Source organism: Melitaea cinxia, chromosome 11, assembly GCF_905220565.1.
Source record: "Melitaea cinxia chromosome 11, ilMelCinx1.1, whole genome shotgun sequence".
Taxonomy (NCBI): domain Eukaryota; kingdom Metazoa; phylum Arthropoda; class Insecta; order Lepidoptera; family Nymphalidae; genus Melitaea; species Melitaea cinxia.
In genome coordinates, this window is record NC_059404.1 from 15,266,978 (window position 1) to 15,292,867 (window position 25,890).

A 25,890-nucleotide genomic window follows, 5' to 3' on the forward strand; every position below is an offset into this window, starting at 1 on the left:
GGTGGACTACCCTTAACATTTAGGGGGATGAAAAATAGATGTTGTTCGATTCTCAGACGTACCCAATATACACACAAAATTTCATGAGAATCGGTCAAGCCATTTCAGAGGAGTTTAACTACAAACACGTCAACACCGCGACACGAGAATTTTATACTATTAGATTTAATAATGAGTATTACTTTAAATTTGGTCGAGTACTTTTTTAGTAGACAAGTAGGTACTATTTTGGTTATCTATTATAATGCGTATTTGCTTGACTGTTTTTCGTCGATCGCTGTATTATACCTCATAACTTGTTACTGGATGTACCGATTTCGATGATTATTTCACTTATCGAAATCGAGTACTTTTTACATATTTAGTTCCATTAAAATTTGATTGAAATCTGAGAACTACTTTTTGAGTTAACTCTAATAATGCGTTTTCACTTGACTATTTTTTCGTCTACCCGAAACCGTCTACGTTGAATAACTGGTCGATCGAAGTCGGTTTTTTTAGTTTGCGAAGAAATACAATTATTTTGAACGCACTGTTCGAAATTTAAAGATTTGGAAGAACTTTGTATGACTCATAGTAGACAAAGTATGAAAGTAGATTTTTCATTTGTTTGTTTATAATACGAGTCAACATCACATGATTATATTAAGCACTAGCTGTGCCCGCAACTATATCCGCTTGGAATTTAACAAAATAGTTATTGTTCAGTACGCAGAATTATAAAATAAGAAATAATTCTAAAATAAAAGTTACTTCTTATTACATCAGCTATCTGCCAGTGCAAATTCCGTCAAAATTGGTCCAGCTGTTTCAGAGATTAGCCGAAACAAACAGACAGACAGACAAAAATTATAAAACATATATATTTTGGTATATACCGTGTATACATCCATATGCATCTAGTATAAAGCGGTTATTTTAATATTACAAACAGACACTCCAATTTTATTTATTTATATAGATATAATTAAAACGTATACAATGATTTTAAAATTATTATCTCTAATAAAAAAGTACTCGATGTAATAAAGCGCGGGTAATTAAAAGTGGATGTTTTAAGTGAATAAACAAAGTAATTTTCAACTGGGTTTTACCATTATTTGAGTAAGTTCACAAGAATTATCTAAAGTACAAGTAGTATATTTATGACAATCGAATTAATTGTATTAATAGACATCTGTAAATTTTATTTTTTTTACGGTTTGCACGGTGGGGAGACCCACATGTACAGGCATCCAAACCGGAAAGAAATATTTGTGCAAATATAAATATCCATCCCAAGCGGGAATCGAACCCGTAAACCGTCGGTCGTTTCGACTACTCCCACCACTATACCAGAGCGGTTGTTAACAAATCTATGTGGAGCTTATAATTCGTTCAAAATATTATTTTAGACATTATATCCGTCAATGCACTGCTTCACAAGTAGCGTGGTGGATTAAAATAAAATAAATAATTTTGTTCGCGAAAACGAAACAAAAATCGACTTCAATTACATCGACAAGTAACCTAACGTATACGAAACAAAAACGGTAGACGAAAAAATTGTCAAGTTATTAAAAATTACTCAAAAACTCCTCATCAAGCTCACCGCACATATCCGCTTGTGAATGTTTTTATTTTCTTTTTTTATTTTTTTTTTCTATATTCTTCTTTTTTGTATGCTTGTTCAATGAATTGTTATTATGTATACTTTTAGTATTTTTACAATAGTCGGTCTATAAATTATCCTTGTTCAATTCACTATCACTTAATTCCATTAGACAATTACCGTATCGTACATTTTTTTTTAAATATTGTATCGAGTAACACATTTTTGAGTGCTGTACGCACCTTTAATTTGTATGCACACTGTGTATGTTTATTATTAGAAGAAATATTCCGCAATATATTGTATGTTATGCTGTTGGTGTTTCAATAAATAAATAAATAAATAAATCACATTTAAATGGGCCACATGACAAGCACTACCTTTCGATTAAGGAAAAAATCGTTGAAATCGAGTCATCCAGTAAAAAGTTTTGAGGTAACATAAAAGAAATGCAATCAAATCGAGAAATTCCTACCTCTTTTGAAGTCATTAAAAAAAATGTTTATTTATCTGTAAAACTTACATAGTAACTAAAACACAGGATCTATACACTAAACCAACCAAATTAATTTTCACTACCTATTATTGGTACTTTTTCACATAATACGAACGAATAAACATCGCAGTCTTCAATGTGTGTTATATCAACGCTACACACAAACGTTCTGAACTCGGTACGCGATGCGCGAACGCATTTAATGAAATATAAACAAAGTGTACTATATCATGAAGTACGTATAATTTAAATTTTCTTAGTAATTTTAGGTACACGTGTTTGTTTTTGTTACTTTTTTTAAGTTAGTTAGTTATAAAACCTTTTTAATATTCGACTTCTATCTTATAACTGTTCTATCTGTTTATATATTTGTTGTTAGCAATCTACTTATAGCGTTTCTAGAAATCATTTCTATTTAAAAATCGTTAAAAGGCGAGTAGATCAACGTCATTTCGCCAGCTAACTTTTAATCAAACCCTTTTAATACATTCTAACAATAATTTCAACGATTTGATTATCTTGAAAATATACCTTACCCCATCGTCACAAAGTTCAAATTAAAGCATTCATCAAGAAGGACAAAGTTTGTTAAGGTAATTATTCGTTAGTTAGTAACTAATAGTAAATGCTAGTCTTTGGAATAGGAGAAACCATTCTTGCACCGAGAGTTACGAGTTTTGACATTTCGTTTTACAAAGTTAGCAAGTAACACTTGTTGACAATATAATACAATCTGGCTAAAAGGTTTCAGATGATGAATCTGTCAGCATTTTTTTCTTAAAAATAGCCTTTAGGTATGAAAATCACCTGATGTTAAGTGATCGTAGCCGTCCAAAAACACTTAAAACATCAGGAAGCTACGAATGCTTTAATGGATATAAAAATAAGTTAGGGAGTTAGGAAGGTGTTGAGGAGGAGAGTAGGGAGGAATTTCGATATTCTAGTCTTACAAAGCAAAAAATAATATTTAAATTTTGGCTACTAACATATCTAAAGATTTTTATTTATGCATAAAAACAAAATTTTTGGTTCAATAATCTATCAAGGTTGTATGACAAAATGGAAGAATCCAAGAAAGTTAAAAAGTTAAATACTTTATTTCGGCAAATTAAATTTTTTTGTTTTAACTGGTCCATTGAATTAAACTCAGTTTTTTTTTTCGTTTTCAAGCAAACACAATTAGTTTTGTTAGTACACATACTAAATTGTTATTTTTCAGTTTGCATCCAAAGGTTGCCTGGAAGTAATTGCTTTACGCGATAAGCCGCATTTTCTACTTTTTCTTGTTTTATAATTTATTTTAATTTATAGTTTAGGGGTATAGTAAAGAATATGTTGCTTTTGTTATTATTCTTATTTCCAATAATGGGATATGTGTAATATATTTTAGTTTTATTTATTTCAATTTTAGATACGATATCTTTGTTATAACGATATATATTAGTCAAGTGCTATTATGTTATTCTAGTGTGTTATTATCTATTTTTAACTGGCTTCCACAAAAGGAGGAGGTTCTCAATTTTGTATTTTTTTTTTAATATATGTTACTTGACTGACTGTGTGGGCTGGCTGTGTGACGATTTCTGACTGACCGATTTCGATAAAAAAAAATTAATCGAAAGGTGGTGCGTGTCATTTGGCCCCATTTAAATTTAATTGAGCTCTAACAACTACTTTTCGAGTTATATCTAATAATGCGTTTTACTTGACTATTTTTTCTTCGACTTACGCTGTATTATACCGCATAATTTTTTACTGAGTGTATCGATTATGATGATTTTTAATCAAATCGAAAGTTGTGTTTATTAAGTGGTCAAATTTAAATTTCATCGAGATCTGATTACAACTTTTTGAGTAATCTTTGATAAGGCGTATTTACTTGACTATTTTTTCGTCTACCTATGTTGTATCACTTGTCGATGTAATTGAAGTCGGTTTCTGTTTTCGTTTGCGAGCAAATACAATTATAATCTAATCGAAATTTCATTACGAACATTTATATCGAAAAAATTTGATTACAAATGATAAATGTGTTTACTGATTGTGTGGTAGTCGCCGCTTTGATATCTAGTTTTGTCAATTTACGCACGCTAGGTCGGTTTTTAAGTATTCGTTGATAAAGGGATATATTACGATATTATATTTTTTTTGTGACTCATCACGTAGATATCTCTCGTTTTGTTAAATAAAATACGCAAATTACGGACAAATTCATATACAGTCACAGACAATATCTTTAAAAGTAACGTAGACATCGAACTGTCAATTTTTTCCCTACAAAATCAATGTCGTAGGGCCCTTATGAAGCCATTGCGCATTGCGACGATAAAAAAAAATCGTGTGAGTCGAGTTATCAAGTTCTTCACGCCAGGTGCGGATATAATATCGACTGTTATCGTGTATTGATATTATGATTAGATAACATGAACTTTGGTTAATAGTTTTAGGGCCTACACACCAGTTACGGGTAAAACTATTTGACGGATGACGTTAACTTTGACAGCGGGAGGTAAAAGAGGCCGGTGTACCCCTTTTCCTTAATTAATAAACTACAACTTTAAGAATTATACATATATGCAAATAGAAATATCTCATGAATAGTGGATACTGTCATCTGTCAAATAGCGCGTTATCCACGACTCCTGATGCAGGTCCTTCGTATTCCATCTTAACGCTAAAAATAAACATATACATACATTTATATGATAAATTTTAATTCATTAATAATAATTAAAAAACTAAATTAAGCATATTGTAACAAAAAAATCCCTAACTAATTAGCATTTAATACGTCAAAGTATTAAACAGTGTACTATTTATGTTTTTATTTACGTGTACTTAATATATAGGATGTTCAACTCTTAACTGCATTCCTTCAAATGTGGTGTTTAAGTGATAAAGATCACGTTCTACGTCAATAAAAAAAAACCTATTCCATTTTTAAATCTTATTTTTATCTTAATATACGAGCCAATCTGGCAAACACTATTTTTTTTAGCCCTAAAAACGTCGATGAAGTGAAATATTAATACTAACTATTTCATACAACTAAGAACCGCATATGAAAACGAATTATTTTTCTCATAGAATGTTTTTTTATTGTAAATTATTGAACTGTACCATTCAATAAGAACGATTCTATTAAATTTGCTCGTTTATTTAAACTAAGTCAAATTAAAAAAAAATAACGCCTAACGTGATCTATTGCAACTTCAGAACTGCCGCAGAATACGAAGGAACGAAGTTAGAAGTCGAACACTTTATATAATATTTATGTAAATTTATAATATGTAAAATACAACGTGAGAAACATGAGCACAAATCACAGTCAATGTAATAAAATCGAAATCATGTTTTTATGCCACAATTATATTTGTATGTTATATTATAATTGTGTTTGTTCGCAAACGAAACAAAACAAGTGTGTGTGTACTTATGTACGCACGTAAGAAGTTATACTTCATTGGCTAGTTAGCTTCACGTTACTAATTTCCTCGTTGTCTAGCTATCTTCAGGGTGTCGGTTTTTATTCGTGACGGCGTGCGCACGCATCTTAAAAAAAAACTTTCATAATTATTCCCTAACGTGCCAAAAGAAGTATAACTTCAAAAACTACTGGATTACTACTACTAGTGATAATATAATAAAATTACGTTTATTAAATTTTAATTAATTGTATATTAAATAATTTTAACTTTAAAATATTTTCTCTAACATCAAAATGTTAAATCGACGATGAATCCTTTTACGTAGAAAATGAACTCTGCTGACCTTAATAATAATTAATTTTTAACGAATTCAAAGAATACAATAATTAAAATGTAAATTATGTATTAATTAACTAAAATTTTCTCAAAAAGGCAAAAGAAATCGCCGTTTTACATAAACATTCATCATCAATCAATACATATAATAAAATGTAACGGATCGCGGTCTGTATATGGAAGGTATATGAGAAAAAATATTATTGGGACCTTTATAACGCGAATAGCACCCAAAACAATGATTGTTAGAATTTTTGTCTATTTGTATGTGCTTTTGTGCATGCTAATCTCAGCAACGACTTATTCGATTTAGATGTGGTTTTCACTAATATGGTAAGCTTCACTTAACGTTTAGTGTTTGTTTCATCTCAATCGGTTCATAAATAATATGTTTGTCAGCTCCGACGCACGACTGGAGTTTACTTGTAGATAGATGACGTTAAACGAAAATGTCATAACACCATCGCAGATATCCGATAGATGGCGTTAAAAAACGAAATGAGATCATTCATTCGGTAGATTTTATCCTCGTATTTTTTTTAATACCAGAGGCTTTATATGAAAATCGATTCTTAAGGAGTAGGTAAACCCCAAAAATGCTATTCCAATTAAAAGAATTACGTTGAACATGTAAATACCCAAACGACGGTCTTTATAATCCAAAATAAATCAAAAGATATATCCAAAAAATGCTGTCCAACGTCACTATTGCACGCTGACGAAGTCGCGGGCACAGCTAGCTAGCTTTGTACGTTACAGCGACTAGTCGCTAATTATTATTAAAGCCTTCAACTTAATATAATTATAAATTCAAGCCAGTAGAAAACATTTTATTTATTATTTCATTGTTTTCAAAAATTAACATACGTGCGATTTAACACAAAATTTAATACGATGAACAAAAGAAAAAAAAAATTAAATATCAAATTAGAAAGTAAATATATTGGTGGCTGGGTAAAGTAGGATATATCATGTATATTGGTGGCTGGGCATAGTAGGATATATCCTGCTTCGAATTGGTAGCAGCCTGACTGGGGAACTAGCTTGAACTTACAGAAGATCACAGCTAAATTAAACTGCTTTTAAGCAGTGTTATGTTTCTGCGGTCAGTAAGATGACTAGAGCCCCGAGAGAGTGGGGTAAGGTAGGCAGCGCGCTTGCGATGATTTTGATCTTGCAGGCGTAGGTAATCGCTTGCCATCTGGTGAGTCGTAAGCTTGTTTACCGACCTAAATGTATAAAAAAAGGTAACGTAATAATATTTCCCACGGTTAACAAATCACACGACAGATCCGTTAGGTAAATTAACAAATTTAATTAAAATATAATTAATAATCCAACGTATTAAGCAGAAGCCGATACAAGCTGCATTTAATATTTTTAACGTGAATTAAAATAATTTAATATCCAAACATAAAGTCAATACTTTGAGATAAATCCGTTTTTAATTAATTAAATTTATTTACAATGCATATTTTATATAGATAATTAATTTGAATAACAACGAATTGCAACGGAAAATCGCTGAAAGATCTCCTTTCAAAATGTTTTAAAATTAATTTGAAATATGAATAATCTGTAACATATAATTAAATTGCGTAATTAACGACAAAAACAAGCTTATTTTTGTGAGACTGTTATGCTTATATGTCATTCCAATTTTGAATGGCACTTTTGAAACTACGAATTATCAAACATTGTAAATTAAGTAAAGGGTTTTTTTACCGTTTTCTCATAAAACTATCAGGTGTATAACGATATCCAAAGATTGTTATATTTTTTTTAAACGACTAGGTAGTAAAACAATAGCACCTGATAGTAAGCGGCTACCGTAGCCTATAGACGTCTGCACCACTAAGAGCACCGAAAGCGCGTTGCCGAATACAACACTGCTTAAAAGCAGTAGGTATTATTTAGCAGTGATTTTCTGTAGCATCGAGGTACTTCCCTAGTCGGGCTGCTTCAGATTTTGAGCAGGATGTTTCCTGCTGTGCACTACCTCAGTTATTTAAATTTAGCGTTTTATTTTTTCATCATGTAACTATTTATATGACAATTATTGTTATTAGTAATAAGTGGATCCAAAAGTTTATAGGTTATTAGTTGACGTGATTTCACAAGAATCTGTTTTAACTGCGAGTGATAAATATTTTATCAGTAATTCATGTGGTTGATAAAAATTATCAGCACACAGTGAAATAAAGCTTTAGAATTCTATTTTGCGATTAAACAAAATAAGGCGAATTTAATTTTTATAAATTAAATATAATATTTATATAACTTAAGATCACGATGACGTACGATTTATTGAAACTTGTACATTTTTATATAAAACTACGTTTGCTACAATCACATTAATATCTGTCCTTTGCCAAGTTTATAAAATGAAGTATTGAATTTTATAATATTAGAAAAATGACCTGTCATAGAGTGTGTGCAAGTTTTGCTCCAAGATAAAAAAAAAATATCCTTTGTTTCGAAGTTAGAACGGCAAACGCTTTAGATATGGTAGCGATCATTTATCAATAGGATAAGTATATAACTTACAATGTAATTGGTACAAAATAATATATTATTCTATATAAACAAATAAAAATTTGAAAATTCGTCAGTTGCCACAATTCTGGTTGCTGAGTTGGCGTTGATGAGTTCATTTAAAAGGGATACCTCCTTGTACTCGTAAACCTCAAAAAAAACTACTTTTTAGGAGAACATTTCTATTTAACGGCTTTATTATTTACTTGCAATTAAGTTCATAAATTATATTAATTTTTAAAATGTACGAATAACTTATTTTTGTATATGTGATTTTGCGTACAACGGCTAGGTAAAATTAATTGAAATAATCATGTCATGATTTTGCTACTTAGAATTTTTTATTAATCTAGTTAGCTAGGGAGGTTGATAGTGTTTATCTTATCGATGTCCCAAGTAATCAAGTGTTTTTAATTATTATTTATGATGTTTTTTTTGTGGATTTTTTTTTTACATTACTTTTCAATTTTTTTTTTGTATAAGTAAAAGCCTTGATAGTGACCGTAAAAGCTTAAAACGTATACATACCAGAATATAAGTGTCTTCGTAATATTTTAAATTTATTAGAATTTTCTTAATCCATTTAAAATAAATTTACATAATATTTTATCGACATTCACTACGCTTTGATGATTGAGTATTTTAATCAAAATATCTTTTTAATAACAAGATAAAGAAGTACATCTACATAATTATTAATTTACAAAAGTTATATAAATTCTTAAAATAGGTTCTTCATCAAGTCTTGTCTCAGAATGGACTTCAATCAGCAAAAATTTTAATAATTTGAATGACAACTAATTAAAAACATTTTAGGACACCTGTACCTTAAGCTTATAAAAATTACAAATAATAACTGGAATATTTTGTGTTCTTAATCAATATGTTAAATTATTATTATTGTTACTGCACTTGAAAATAGTGATACCTGCAGTAAAATATGAATCCTATGGTATCTGAAAACAAAATCACAATTGACTAAATCATAAAAGTATAAATGTAAATGCAACAGCAGGATCATCGCAAGTTCGTTGCCATATCTATCCTCGACCTATATAATTGTGAGCAGTACTATTTGGCTCTGATCTTCTGTAAGGTTAAGGTACATCCCCAAGTATATTTTGCTGTGTCCTATTTCAATAAAATTTCAATATTATAAAAAACGAGTGTGCTTTAGACTTCACGACTGAAGTAAAAATTCTTTAGCAATGGGCCTGCATGTGTCTTAGATGTACGAAACGTAACTGGCTATGTCTCTTGCTCCGTTCGGCTCGCCCGATCACACTTTTTGTAGCGCTCTCGTCACGCATTCACTAGCTTACTCTCCAAGTCAAGCGTGCGTACAGAAGTCGTACTACAAAAGCTAGATGCTAAACTGTTACCACTTCCACGAATATGCGTTCGTTTTTAGTTTTCGGGACATTACGCTGCCATTATTTTCTCCTAGAGCTCAGCCCATTTGTTTTGTCACCATCCGTTACGTTGTTTATTTTGTTGTTTTCGCGTGGAAAGTGTTTCAGTCGTTAAGCAAATACTAAAGAATTCCCTTTGAACTCTTAGTACTCTCGGGTTTGAACTCCTCGCAGAAAGAGAATTAAAACTAGTAACTTAGTAATAACGACATATTTTGTTGTAGACTTCATTTTTGTACGCGCAAAATTGTTAAGATAAAAATTCATAAGGCGCTATTTTTGGAACGAAGTTCCTTATGGGACGATGCGGAGGAGTACCCTAACCGACAAAAAATGTCCGTAACGTTAAAAAAAGTAAGGATTTTTATGTATAGTCTTTGTATGATATCTATACTGTGTCTAATGTATAGTCTACGTGATGACTGTTATTATTATTGCAGTTTGCTATTATTATTATTATTATATCATTCAATAATTATTATATATTTTTATAATTCATTGTAAATAAAATTTAAAGTTAAGACAATTTTGTGAAGTAGTGTTTTTGATTTTTGTCAATAAAAAAATCATAAAAAATGTATCCTTAAATAATTATTTTCTTTATACCTCGAATAGAACCTGAAATTAATATTTAATATTAGGGACCTCCCTCCTATCTAATGTCCCAAGACACCACACGGTCTTTTATCACCTCAATAGCTACCCAGATTTTTTTTTTGCATTAAAAATACAAATATATGATTCATTAACTAAAACTACACTACACTACAATGCCATCTAGGTTAAAATAAACAGAATGACAATGACACACATGAAACACATGAGTTCACGTTATTTTTGGCGTAAACTTGTGGAGGCCTATGTCCAGCAGTGGACTGTATAGGCTGTAATGATTGACAATGCATTGGGCAGTGGCCACTGATTAGTATTATCCCATAAAAGTACATATTTTCTCTATTTGCTATTGAATTTGTTATATTTATTTTTTTCATCAGAAAGAGCCATCCCCGTGTTAAGTATAATATTATAAAAAAGTATTATAAGCTATATTAAATAATAATTCTGCGTATCTAACACTGAAATCGTATTCATTAACGTGTATGCCAAAGTGCCAAACAGCAAAATAAAATAATAAATAAGATTAAGCAAAGGAGAAAAAAATCTTTCATATCTGTTGTGATACTAAAAAAATAATAATTAAATACTCGACTTTACATAAATAAACTATTATAATTTACATACTTTTGTTTCTATGTTAAGCAAAATTAAAAAGTGATTTTCATGATAGTAGAACATCTGAACTACAAATAATCACTCTATCTTATGTTACGTATTCGAAGTAGATGTAAACTAATTTTTATACATTAGACAGATGCGTGATCGTCTTTGGATCGTAGACTACGAATAGTCAATCAATTTTCAATAGATGTAATAAAATTATTTTTATTAGTATACAGATTAGATATGAATTAGATTAAATTTAAATAATCACAAAAATTATAATTAAAATAAAGTAAAAATATTAGTCTAATATACATTAAATAACGTTAAAAAGGATAAATATTTTTTTTAATTGACGAAAAGCGCTGTGTTGTTGAGCGGTCCCGGTTGTTATCACCTACACCTGATAGCGATATTTACTCGTAGTAGGGAATATATCCGCCAATCCGCCTTGGAGCAGCGTGGTGGATTAAGCACTGATCCTTCTCCTACATGGGGAAAGAGGCCTATGCCCAGTAGTGGGATATTACGGGCTTAAGCGAGCAAGCGAGCAGAGCTGTTAAGATGTTTCTTTTAGTGAAAATTTCGAAAATATGATTTATATTTCCTCTGATACATTTAGCGTTCGTTGCTATAGACAACCACTTAACGTTACCTTGATGTTTATTTACTAGCAATTATCATGCAATAACTAGACATACGTCGAACTGTAAGGGCGAAGCATCGATAGTACTAAAATTTGCACCATTAATTGAATTTTAAAATTTTCGAACAAAAGCTTAAGATAATTCTATTAAATTAGAACAATTTTATCTAATTTTAGACCAAGACTAATGTTATGTAAATTCTTTAAACATAATTTTAAGTTTATCTGTATTTTAAAAATTATATCCATTTTTTACTGTCAAATTTTTGTAGCTGAAATTGTAAAAAAATTAAAATAAATAGTTTTGAAAATTATATCCTGAAGAATCATAAAAGTTGTTGCATAAAATTTAAATATTTATTATTATTAATATAATATTATCAAATAAAATACTGCCTTACAATTTGACGGTGATTCGCTAATTCTCTCTTACACAAATGCACTCACACGTTTTTATAATAAAACAAACACAAATCCACATATATGTATACGTACCAGTCTCATAGAAGGCGTTACAATGACTTGGTACAATGCACTGTCCGAAGTACAGAATAACACTGAACGCAAACGCTAAATGAATAATCACTACTATTATCGATGTTTGTTTATCTTTTGTAATAAATAATGAACCAATCAGACAAACCGTAACATTTGTTATGAAAATTTTATAAGTTTTCAATGGAGTTCTTGTTGTATCGATTGAAGGAACAACGTTGCAAGGTTGGAGTATTGTACTACAAAATTACTACGTCTAAGTTTAGACATCGTTCAGTTATGTAATGAGTACATTAGCCAACTATACTTTGAACGCACGCGAAAAGTATTCACTAATTAAATTTATAACTATACTATTTTAATTTAAGTATTAATCGGCAAAGATGTATTAATACGAGTAGGTTCATAAAAGTTACGTTTACCTTTACTAGATTGTGATTATCGGTTGCTATGGCAACCACACCAAAAACTGTAAAAAAAATATCCTTCAACCCTATTTATTATATTTAGTAATATGACGAGGAGAACATACAGATAACCCCTAAGTTAGGGCAAGAAATCTGTGGAGTCTTAAGAATCTTGATATGCTGAATTATGGAGTTTGTTTTTGGCTCCGTGGGTAGAAAAATTGTATAACACGGACAGCTCCAATGAGCTAGCATCTCTCTTCGCGAGCGATTCGCGTATTGACGCTGGCTCTACGCAGCCACCATCCCTGCCTCGATGTGACTCTTCTATGCAAGAGATCACAATCCATAACAAAGAGGTCCAAGAGGGAGGTGATGAATGAAACTAGTGGACCTGACTGTATTACTGTGCGTGTCCTAAAGGTCTGTGCACCTAAGTTGTCTCTGCCCTCACGCGCCTGTACCGCCTCTCTCTTCAAACTAGAACGGTGTCAAAATTTTTGAAGCTGGCTAATGTACAGCTAGTGCCCAGAAGAGTAGCCGAGTTAATCCCTGCAACTACCGACCAATTCCATCACCTCCATGCTTTGAAAGTCATGGAAAAGGTGCATAATAGCAAGTTGCTGAACTACCTAGAAGACAATGCACTCATCAGTTCCCACCAATACGGCTTTCGTCAGGGGCGGTCTACTGGAGATCTTTTGGTGTATGTTACATACTGCTGGGGCGAAGCCTTTGAGAAACGTGGTGAGGCGCTCGCTGTATAACTAGATATCTCGAAGGCCTTTGACAGCATTTGGCACACAAGTCTCCTTACCAAGCTTCCTGCCTACGGCATCCTTGTCGGCTTTTGTAGCTGTATCTCAGACTTTTTGAGTAAATGGTCGATCAGAGTGGTCGTCGACGGCTGCTCCTCTGACCTGATGGATACAAACGCCGGTGTCCCTCAAGATTCTGTTCTCTCTGCAACTCTTTTCCAGCTCCATATTAACGACATGCTATAATCAGCCGTTGTTGGATACGCAGATGACAGTACGGTGGTTAAGAGATATCTGTCCAGCACAAAAGACAACAAGAACGTAGGTAATACGTTATCAGAGAGAGTGGCCATGGTAAAGCGAATGAACTCAATAATAGGGTACGTATCCTAATTGGGTGATTGCAACCTGGGCGCGTATCCCAATGGGGTAATTGCAACCTGGTCACGTTCAACGCCGCCCAAACGCAGGCTTTTTTGTTCTCTGCCTAACCAAGTCCTTTCAACTTGACTCAACTTTCCGTGGTACACCTATCCCTGTATCCGATACCCTCGACCTCCTTGGCATGGAGTTTTCTAACCTCGACTTTGGCAATTTCATTGAGTCCAAAGCGCAAACTGCGGCCATTAAGGTTGGCATCTTAAACAGGGCTAAGCGATATTTCACGCCTGAACAGCTTCTAACGCTGTATAAAGCTCAAGTCCGATCGTGCATGGAATATTGCAGCCATTTGTAGGATGGCTCAGCTAAATATCAACTCGTCACACTGGAGTCAGTGGAACGCAGAGCCAAGCGGCTAATCAGTAACGCTAGTTTGGTGGAGTCTCTTCATACTCTGGCTTACTGTCAAGTTGCTAGTCTAACGGTCATTTACAGATTGTACTTCGGGGAGTGTGCCCTGGAGCTGTACGATCTCATACTCCCATCTCCTTTTTTCCATCGGACTTACAGACGTACCGCAGGCTTTCATCCCTACTTGAATGATATACCCTTCATTTTTAATGCCCACGACCATGAAATGGAATTCCCTGCTGTGGTCTGTATTTCCGAGCTCATACAACCCGAATATGTTTAAAGCGCGAGTGATCAAGGTGTTTCTGGGTGAGCTTACTCCATCTTCGACCTCATCTCTGCTCTAGAGCTAGACTGGGGTCAAGAGTAAGCCCATAATATAATAAAAAAAGAGTATAACAGTGCTGATTTTTTTAAATACGTCTAATGCTTAGAAATTAATAAAGGTATTGTAATATATAATAATAATTATAATAATATCATAATAATGATAATAATAAATATTATTTGTGTGTAATGTTAATTTATCGAAGTGTACAATGAAGAATTTGGTTTCCATAGATATTCTCAATTTCAAATTCGCAGGTGTGTTATTACAAGCAGATTATAGACAAGATAAGGATAAGATATGGAAAGGATTAGAGAGATAATCTATGAAAAATATTAAAAATAGGAAAGATTATATATTTTTTATATATTAATCCGTCACTAGGTAGATTAATAAAAATATACTTAATGTATTTATTCGTATTTTAATAATATTGGTTTGATAAGCCACTAACACTAATGACTCCTTTTAAACATAATTACTATGAATACAAACTCTCTTCTCCCCGCCTCCCCCCTCTCTTGTAGTACTTGTAAGCTTCTCTTTCTCTTGTAGTACATTTAGAGATTTAATTAAATAGTACTGCAATGTTTGTTATAGTTTGAGAGTCATGTTCGTAAGTTTATTTACTTCCAAACTCCTGATAACTTATATTTATTTTATTTATTTATTTAACAATTTATGTACACTAGGATAGCAATAGGAAATAGCTCTTATAGACAATGCTGGTACACAGGCACAACTTATCCCATGATCGAATCTCTTCCAGTAGTCCTGCCACAGGAAAATTATAAAACAGTCGCAAAATTAGCGTGTATAATCTCGACAAATTGAGAATAAAAATATAATATATAATAAATACATAATTATACGATATATAAACGCATACATAAATGATAATGTATACATATTCTATATATCATTATTATAACATAAATTTATAAAATGCTAATTTTTTTTATACGCCTAATAATTTTGTATACTTTCACAGATATGAATTCCTGTTAGACTCATAAGTCGTGAATTGAATTAGTCATGTCAATGTTATAAGTTGCGTTTTTGCATAATTATAGTAAAGCTCTACAAATAAATAAAATTGCAGTGTCTGTTTTTTAATATTAAAATAACCGCTTTTTACTAAATGCATGTGGATGAATACATGGTACTATACCAAAATAACATTTTTTTACAATTTTTTTCTGTCTGTCTGTCTGTTTTTCCGGCTAATCTCTGAAACGGCTCGACCGATTTTGACGGGACTTTCACTGGCAGATAGGTGATGTAATAAGGAGTAACTTAGGCTACTTTTATTTTAGAAATTTATTTATCTTATAACTCTGTAACTAAACAATAACTTTTTGTTAAATTACATGCGGACGCAGTCGCGGGCACAGCTAGTATTAAAATAAAGCTATAAGGTCCGTCCGTACCATCAGAAGTAATGAATAACAAGTGTCATTATCATCATCATCGTCATCATTATCATCATCATCATCATTTCAGCCTATCATAGTCCACTGCGAGACATAGGCCTCCACAAGTTCACGCCAAAACTGGTGTGAACTCATGTGTGTTGCCCATAGTCACCACACTGGGCAGGCGGGTTGGTGACAGCAGGGCTGGCTTTGTCGCACCGAAGACGCTGCTGACGGCCTGTGTATTTCATTGCCAGTAGTTGGATGGTTACCCCACCATCGGTCGGCTTTTTAAGTTCCAAGGTGGTAGTGGAACTGTGTTATCCTTACGACACCCAGGGGAAGAGATGGGGTGGCTATATTCTTCATTGCCGTAACCACACAGCAAATGACAAGTGTAGACGTCACGAATTTTCATGCTATATTTTCCTTTACAAATAAACCACATTGTATGAGATAAAGTAAATAAAGGACTTGAAAAGTGTGACTTTAACTTATTCAGATCACAGGAAACACCAGTGGATTTATTTTTATTATACCACTAGGTCGACAAATAAGCGTACGGCTCACCTGATGGTAAGCGATTACCGTAGCTTATAGACCCCTGCAACACCAGAAGCATCGCAAGCGCGTTGCCGACCCAATCCCCAACCCCCCCCCCCCCCAGGAGCTCTGGTCACCTTACTCACCAACAGGAACACAATACTGCTTGTAAACAGTATTATTTAGCTGTGATCTTCTGTAAGGTCGAGGTACTACCCCAGTCGGGCTGCTCCATATCTTGAGCAGGAAATTCCTGCTGTGCCCTACCTCAGTATCTATGATTTATATAAGTAAATAATAATTAATTAACTTTAAAATAATATAATAATACAAATCTCATTCTTTTGAATATTATTATTTAATTACTCGAAAATAAATATTATTCACGAAATCTTTTAAGATAATGACGTAAATACGTTAATATATACATATAAAAAACGGAAATAACCTTTAATGTTCTTTAAAATAATTGCTGACGTAATTATTTTTTATATATTTTTTATTATTGCAATTGTTGCTTATAATATTATTAATAAAAAAAAATTGGTTGTCTGTAAAGTTGATTTAGGGACGATAGTTTAGCGTGACAGCGTCATAACAAAAAGTCCGTTCTCTCTGGACGTATAGGCCAACCGAGTGGAAGAGAGATAGATGCGGCGCAAGCGTACAATGAGCGTAACGCTGCAACTGTCATACTTTTTTGTGCATGCAGCCGGCGTTCATCGATTTATTAGACGTTGTCACGTCAAAGATTATTATGGTTGAGTAATGTTTTGCTAAAATAGCATGCAAATACTAAGTGTAACATTATCAGGAGTTTTTACCTGTGATATCCGTTATATTTAACTTAAAGTATCAGATATTTATTGTTTTGTTAGTGAGTATTTTAATCAGTTGAACGTTTATTAAAAGCTTTCAAATATTTCAATACACTGGGCTGCTCGATAAGTATGTAGCTGTGGCAAAAGAATAAAACTATAACATGACAAAAATTAAACAAATTTATTACGCTTCAGCTTGTAACGTCCCACTGCTGGGCATAGGCCTCTTTCTCCATGTCATAGAAGCATTAGAGATTAATCAACCACGCTGCTACAATGCGAGTTGCGATATATTCCCTACCATGAGTAACGATCGCTATCAGAGGTGTACATGATAACAACCGGGACCGACGGCTTAGCAAAAAAATTATTATTAAGTACCAATTAGAACTGAAGAAAGATTCGCAGATAATAATTTAATGTAAAAATTAATTACTTCGAGTATGGCTTAAGCACACGCGTCAACAGGACGGCGTTATGCTATCAGCACAAGCAGAGTAGCTCAAGTATAAAAAATAAGGAAAAAACACTTGGATATTTATTTTAATGCTGATCATGAACTATTTCTATCTACAGAAATACCAATTTGACTTAACAACTAAACTATATTTTTTTATTATAAAACCTTAATTTAAATCTAATCTTTTTTATATACAACTAGGTCGGCAAACAAGCGTACGGCTCACCTGATGGTAAGCGATTACCGTAGCTTATAGATAGCCTGCAACTCCAGAAGCATTGCAAATGCGTTGCCGACGTTACCCTTTGAGTTTCTCTTCTGTAAGGTCTTCTGTAGTGGTGAGGTACTTCCTCAGTCGGCTTACTCCACATTTTGAGCAGGGTATTCCTTGCTGTGCCCTACCACAGTTAAACTTGACAGAGGATATTGAAAGAAGCTTACCTATGTTATTTTAAAAACATTGACACATGGGGTGAATAATTTTTTTTGTTTAATGTTTACCAAAAATAAGAAGGATAGGATCCGATTTTAGAAAAACCACCTTTTCACATTTCCAACAATGTTGGTTTAAAGTGAATATTATACAAACAACGTTTCTGACATAAGCGGCCATATAATATTATATACACCGCCATTTAGAGATGAAACTGTTCTGGCGTAATGCCAATACAATTATGTTTTTGGTAAGTGGAGTCGGCTAAACAACATGAAGCTCACGGTAGATTACCTCTTTGGAGGGTTATAACTGCCAATTTTTGCCAGAAACGTGTAACTATATGTAAGAGTACCTTTGCTTTGTAACGAAGAGAAAAGTTTGTATTTAACCTAATTTCGAATTTATGAGTATTGTTTTAAGATTATCGAATGTTTCGAAGTTTTGTAAAAAATGCGATAAAAAGTTTAGAAACATTGTAATTCGTAAATAAATACTTTCACCAATTTTATTCATTTTTCAAGTATAGGTCCTGTAAGGGCCATTAGCGTGTGCCTAGGTGGTAGGGAAAACTGGCTAACCGGTGCTTGATAGATAAATAAGTGTTATATTTGAATATTTACGATCTTGGAGCTCAAGTCTCCCTAGGGCATGTTTTTCAAAAGGACATAGTAATAATTGCGTCGCAATATATTTATAACAATATTATGTATATTCACCAGAATATTCATTGTTTTGAAATAAATAGTAATAATCGCATTGTAAACGCACTTTCTGGGTTATGGTATTCGCATGTATAATAAACTCCCACAAACAATTAGTGACGCTGTATTTTATGCAACATGTTATTAATTTTGTACTAAAACACAGTTTATATATTATTTCTCAAAAGAGTAACTGCGGAGTTTCTTGCCAATTTTTCTTTGCAGAATCTACATTCCGAATCGGTTGTAGCTTCACTTTTACAAAAATTAAAATTTATTTCTAAAGTTTTAATTTGTGAAATGACGGTTCGATAGTGCTCTATTTGAATAAAACTATTTTTAACCGACTTCAAAAAAAGGAGGAGGTTACTCAATTCGACCGTATATGTTTTTTTTTTTATGTATGTTCGGGGATAACTCCGTCGTTTATGAACCGATTTTGATAATTCTTGTTTCGTTGGAAAGGAGATATCCCTAGTTTGGTACCAGGATCTGATGATGGAATCCCAGAGAAATGGAGCGAAACAAAAACTTTTTAGTGGGTGTACCGATTTTGATGATTTTTAATTTAATCGAAAGCCGATGTTTATCATGTGGTCACATTTCAATGTCATCGAGATCTAATTACAACTTTTGGAGTAATCTTTGATAATGCGTATTTGCTCGACAATTTTTTTGTCTACCTACTTTGTATTATTTGTCGATATAATTGAAGGCGGTTTTTCTTCGTTTCCCTGCAAACACAATTATTGATTTTGCTTTTGATGAAAATAGAATTTACGCTACTTCCTGATAATAACAGTTCTTAACAGTAATAAATTAATATTTTATACAAAAAAAAAAAAAAAATTAAAATTTACAATCTCTTTGTCTAAAATGGTAAAAAACTATTCAAGTAATCATTATATTTCCATAACTATGTTGGAAAGATATTATACTATAAGTATATTACAGGTATATCTTTATATTTTCGTTTTCTCGCAAACGAAAAGAAGAATCGACTTCAATTACATCGACAAGTAATACAACGAATGTATACGAAAAAATAGTCAAATAAATACGCATTATTAGATATTATTCAAAAAGTAATTGTCAGATATCGATTGAATTTAAATATGATCATGCGACAAGCACAACCTTTCGATTAAAAAAAATTAATTTTAAATTATCGGAATCGGTCCGCCTAGTAAAAAAATCCGCGTTAAATAAAGAAATAAAAGATACTTTCGAAATGAGAACCTCCTCCTTTTTTTAGTCGGTTAAAAATAGAACTTTATCTTCGCTTAACATGACATACTTGTATTAAGTAATGACCAACTAAACAACTTATCACATGTTTTAAAACTGTGTGACAGGAAAAAATAACACATAATATTTTGGTCGGTTCTACCCAAAGTGTGACGTTCTCACCACATGTATGTGTCATGCGTCATCGTAAGCAAATGTGTACACATGATTGTAAGTCTGCGGTTTCAATGACGCTAATGTTTTTTAAAAATATATACCTTATTTTACGTAATCTATATACATATAGAATCGTTAGGTCATTGACTTATCACGAAATCTCAAAAACCGTGGGACGCATAAAGATGAAATTTGGCAGGGAGATAGTTTATATTTAAAGAACCTCCGCTAAGGACGGACTTTTCGGTGTGGCTGGATTACTTTGATCTCGGGCCCGGAGGTTTCTTCTGGGCCTACCGCCGGGCGAGATAGCGAATGCCAGCGCGACCCTATCTCGCCCAACCCAGGCGGACGACTGCTCACGTGTGGTGGTTTTTTAGTCAGGAGTCTGACATAACCCTCTGGCGCCTCCACGCTGGAAAAAAAGAGCTCTCACGCGTTCGAAAGTTCCCCAAGTTTGCGCCCGACATCCCGATGTCCCGCAATCCTTATACAGCCTCCAACATTAATTTTACAGAGACCGTCGTCGGTCCAGCGGGCCAGAGGGCGTTCTACGCTGCGTTTGCCAACACGTGATCACCACGCCAAGACATGTCTGTTCCAGCGGCCATCGATCCTGCGACATAGGTGACCAGCTCATTGCCACTTCAACTTTTTAATTCTGCGTGCTAAGTTGGCTATTTTCCTTCTTTCAGGTAGTCTCATTTCTAATCCTATTTTTGGGAGGAATTCCAAGCATAGCCCGTTCCATTGCATGTTGAGTGACTGTAAACTTGTAGACTCGTCTCTTCGTCAGTGTTCACATTTAGGCACCGTATGTTAAAACAAGGAGGACGCTTTGCTCAAATACTTTTCTCTTCAAGTATTAATAGAACAATTAGGTTCTAAAACATAACGTAACAAATTCATTGCACTTCACTTCAGCCTATCGCAGTCCACTGCTGAACATAGCTCTCCACAACTTCGCGCCAAAAATGGCGTGAACATATGTGTTGTGCATAGTCGCCACACTGGGCAGGCGGATTGGTGACCGCAGGGCTGGCTTTGACGCACCGAAGACGCTACTGCTCGTCTTCGGCCAGTGTGTTTCAAAGCCAGCAGTTGGATGGTTATCCCGCCATCGGTCGGCTTTTTAAGTTCCAAGGTGGTAGTGGAACTGTGTTATCCCTTAGTCGCACCTTACGACACCTACGGGAAGAGAGGGGGTGGCTATATTCTTTGATGCCGTAACCACACAGCACAATACATTGTACACACTTAGCGAATGTCAAAAAAATATTAATATTGTTAAACAAATAACAGTAATGACTTATTGTTGGTAACAAAAACAACAATTAACTTATAAATTATAATATTAATATTTCAAAACAATTGAACAGTAACATTACGCTAATGATGTCTGCTCAGTTTTATTTAAAACATGATAATCTGTTTAGTTTAAACCGAAATATATAATTATGATATTCAAAAATCAGTTGTAATAAACGCATAATAATGACATCAAACTTACTGCCTCTAATAATATCCGAAGTCGTGGGTTTCGGAATACACTAAGATTTGGAAGTCTGTCAAGACTAGTGGTCGAATCTGTGATAACTACCACAACAGTCAGTTGCACTGACCTTTACGTACAGCAGACAGTCAATCTTATAACTTTTTTTAGTCGAAATAGAATAGTTCGGAACAGTTAAATTCAAAGCCTTTGTTGATATGTCATACTGTTTTATTTAATATATACCTACCTAATTCTTTCTATACAACTTTGAAAGTAATATATGTTTCTTGGAAAATCTTTTATTTGATTTCGATGTAATGTAAAATGATGTTACTATGATACATCAAATAATTCAAGACTGAATAATACGTACTATATATATATATATATATATATATATATATATATATATATTGTTACGTGTTAGGGTTCGAAGGATTTGGAGAGAAAGACCTGCTGACTCTTTTCAAGACTTTATTCACTAGCACTAGGTCCAACACAAAGCACTAGGTTCAAACACTAAGCACTAACAATGTCCTATGTCGTAGCCAATGTCGTAGGTTTCGCTGGTACCACTCTTGATCACTAGTTTTCACTCTTGAAGTCGCCTCGAAGATCGCTCAACCTGAACTGCACTCGCTCACCTACCTGCGGCTATTTATATCGGCCGACGCGAGGCCCAGACCATTCTGGAAAGTTCGCGCATGTGCCCGGTTTTCGAGACTATACTTCTATAAAGTTCCACAGTAGTTCCTCTAACGCCATCTGGTATTGAGTAGAGAGTTTCATGCGGTCTCTGTCTTTGCGTGGTTTTAATGGTTGCCGCTAGATGGCGCTAGTTTCTTTGTGTGTCCTTAACACTACTCCCCTCTTAGAGATGCTCGTCCCGAGCATCGTTGTTACTGCCATGGTATCGCGCCAGACGGTCTATGTGTACCACTTTGAATGTCCCTCTTGGTTGCTTTTGAATCCTGTAAGTCACATCATTCAGTCGGGTAACCACTTTGTATGGACCGTCCCACTTGGTCTGCAACTTTGGCGATTTCCCTTTCCGGCGGGTTGGGTTATGCAGCCACACCAGTGACCCTTCCTTGAAGCCGCTCGTGTTCGATTTCCGGTCGTATCTGGTTTTCATGTTCTCGCTTGAATGTAACCCATTTTCCCGAACCAAGGCGTGTTTATAGCGCATTTTTTCCCTTAAATCGCTGACATAGTCTTGTACGGTATTTGGTCCCTCCGGTGCCCCTCCAGTCAATAGGTCTACTGGTATTCGTAATTCTCTACCGTAATTGACATACGCCGGGGTAGCTTTTATGCTCTCATGTTCGGCGGTTCGGTACGACAGAAGGAAGAGTGGTATATACTTGTCCCAATCTTTTTGTTTGTCGTCTACCAATTTCGCCAAATGCCTCTCAAGGGTCTGGTTAAATCTCTCAACCATTCCATCAGACTGTGGATGGTACGCGGTGGTCCTCGTCTTATGCATGCCCAAAATTCTGCACACTTCCTGGAATACTTGCGATTCGAAGTTCCTGCCCTGATCGGAATGGATTTCTAGAGGCACGCCAAAGCGACATATCACTTCTTCGACTAACTTAGTAGCGACTGTTGTAGCTTCTTGGTTTGGTATGGCGAACACTTCGGGCCATTTGGTGAAGTAGTCCATGACGACCATAAAATACTTGTTTCCCGATTCCGTTACAGGAAATGGCCCCGCTACGTCAACTGTAATTCGTTCCCACGGTGCACCGACGTTATACAACCGCAGATTCCCACGGCTCCTGGTCTGTGGTCCTTTTACAGTAGCGCAAGTAGTACATTTGTGGCACCAATCCTGTACATCATCTCGACAATGCAACCAGTAGAATCGTTCTCGCACTTTTGTTAACGTCCTCTTGACACCTAGATGACCTCCTGATACGCCATCATGTATTTCACGGAGAACATCTGGTACTCTCGTTCTTGGGACAATTATCTGAAGGTGGAACTCTCTGCCGTTAGTCTTCTCCCATTTCCGGTAGAGTATTCCGTTTTGAAGTATCAGACTGTCCCATTGAGCCCAGTACGCCTTAGTGACAGCGCCAGTGGGTGCAACCTCACTCCAGATTGGTTTTACGTCACCCCGTTTCTTCCATGTGATGATGTGCCGAAGGTCGTCATCTCTTTCTTGAGTTTCCCTCATGGCATCACTCTCCCAGATACCCAAAGGACTTGTTCTTGTTAGCTTTAATGTTACTTCATTAGATTCTTGCTTAACACAATGTTTGCAGTCCTCCGAACACGGCCTTCGTGAGAGTGCATCGGCATTCCCATGCATCTTTCCGCTGCGGTGTTCCACCTTGAAGTCGTACTCCTGAAGCTGCTCAATCCATCGAGCTACTTGACCTTCTGGGTTCTTGAATTGCAGTAGCCACTTCAAAGCTGCGTGATCAGTTCGCAGTAAGAACTGTCTGCCGATGAGATACTTGTTGAAATGTTGTAGCGTCTTTACAACAGCCAAGAGTTCTCTTCTTGTCACACAGTAGTTTCTCTCTGGCTTGGATAAAGATTTGCTGAAATATGCAATAACTACTTCTCGTTCACCCTGTTTTTGAGATAACACCCCTCCAATGGCCGTGTTGCTTGCATCCGTGTCGACTATAAATCGACCTTCGGTTTGTGGATATCCCAGGATTGGTGTTTCAAACAGATGTTTTTTCAGTTTCTGAAAAGAATCTTCACAAGTCCCATCCCAACTAAATTGTCGTTTATCTTCTGTCAGCCGATGTAGTGGCTTGGCTATCTCTGAGAATCCCTTAACAAAACGCCTGTAGTATGAGCACAGTCCGAGGAATGCCCGCACTTCGGTTTTGTCCTTAGGGGTAGGCCATTTTTGGACTGCTTCCAGTTTCTCCGGGTCTGTCTGGATTCCATCACTGGAGATAACATGGCCGAGATAACTGACCTTATTCCTGAATAATCGACACTTTTTCGGGTTTAACTTTAATTTGGCCCCCTCTATTTTAGCGAAAACTCGCTCCAAGTTTTGCAAATGGTCCTCGAAGTCACGGCCGACAATGATGACGTCATCCAAGTAGACTAAGCAAGCCTCTCCAACTAAGCCTGCCAGTACACACTCCATGAGTCGCTCGAATGTGGCAGGTGCATTGCACAATCCGAAGGGCATGACTTTAAATTGCCATAAACCTTTACCGGTCGAGAAATCTATCTTCTCCTTGTCTTTTGGATAAATTTCTACCTGCCAGTATCCAGATTTTAGATCTAGGGTTGAGAAACATTTCATGCCACTCAAGGTATCCAAAGTGTCGTCGATTCGAGGTAACGGGTAACTGTCCTTCTTAGAGACATCATTGAGACGCCTATAGTCCACACAAAATCTCGTGCTACCATCTTTCTTTTTCACTAATACAACAGGTGAGCACCACGGACTTGCAGACGGTTCAATAATCTTATTCCTTCTCATGTCCTCCAAAAGGCCTTCAACTTCTTTTTCCTTTGCGATTGGTATCCGTCTTGCTCGTTGACGAATTGGTCTCTCGCTTCCGGTATCTATCCTGTGCTGGACCACCGACGTTCTTCCAAGGTCCCCTTCGTGACTGGAGAAGATATTCGCGTAGCGCTGTAAAAACTTCTTGGCTTTCATGCTCTGCGAATAAGTAAGATTACTCTTGCAGTCATCGAGTAGCTCAGTCACTAATTCGTAGTTGTTACTCTTTGCCAAGTCTGCGCCTGTCATCGAACTACACTTTTTCATCCAGACAACTTCTTCACATTTTCCAATGACGTCACCTTTGTTCAAGCAGATCTCGCGATTATCAAGGTTCAAAACCTTGACCACAGCGTTACTGTTTCCACTAACAAGGGTTCTCGCCGTCAGCAGTTTTTGCGCCGATGTCTTGGTAGGTGTGTCTTCGACCAACACGCATCTGTTTGACTTTTTCTTTCCAGTTGTCGGTAGTTTCACCAACACCCGAGCTTCCGCTCTTCCAGGTATAATGACTTTCTTTACACATGCAACTTTCCCGCAAGCACCACCAAGAATGAAGATTTCTTCTTCACCACACTTGAAAACTCCGTCAGTGACATTAATTCTGCAGTTGTGTTTCTTCATAAAATCCAAACCCAAGATGCAATCATCCATAATCTCAGCCACGATAACGTTATGAGAGT

At 34.9% G+C, this 25,890-nt stretch overlaps 1 protein-coding gene across 1 annotated transcript in view; it reads right to left on the bottom strand.

Moving 5' to 3' along the window:
- The window catches only part of LOC123657747 (transmembrane protein 135-like), a 32,705-nt gene extending 20,470 nt beyond the window's left edge, over window positions 1-12,235 (bottom strand). The window contains exon 1 of the mRNA XM_045593261.1: window positions 12,161-12,235. The gene's annotated coding sequence lies outside the window, so the exon portion shown is untranslated. The remainder of the gene's footprint in view (window positions 1-12,160) is intronic.
- Between the last annotated feature and the right edge of the window lie 13,655 nt (window positions 12,236-25,890).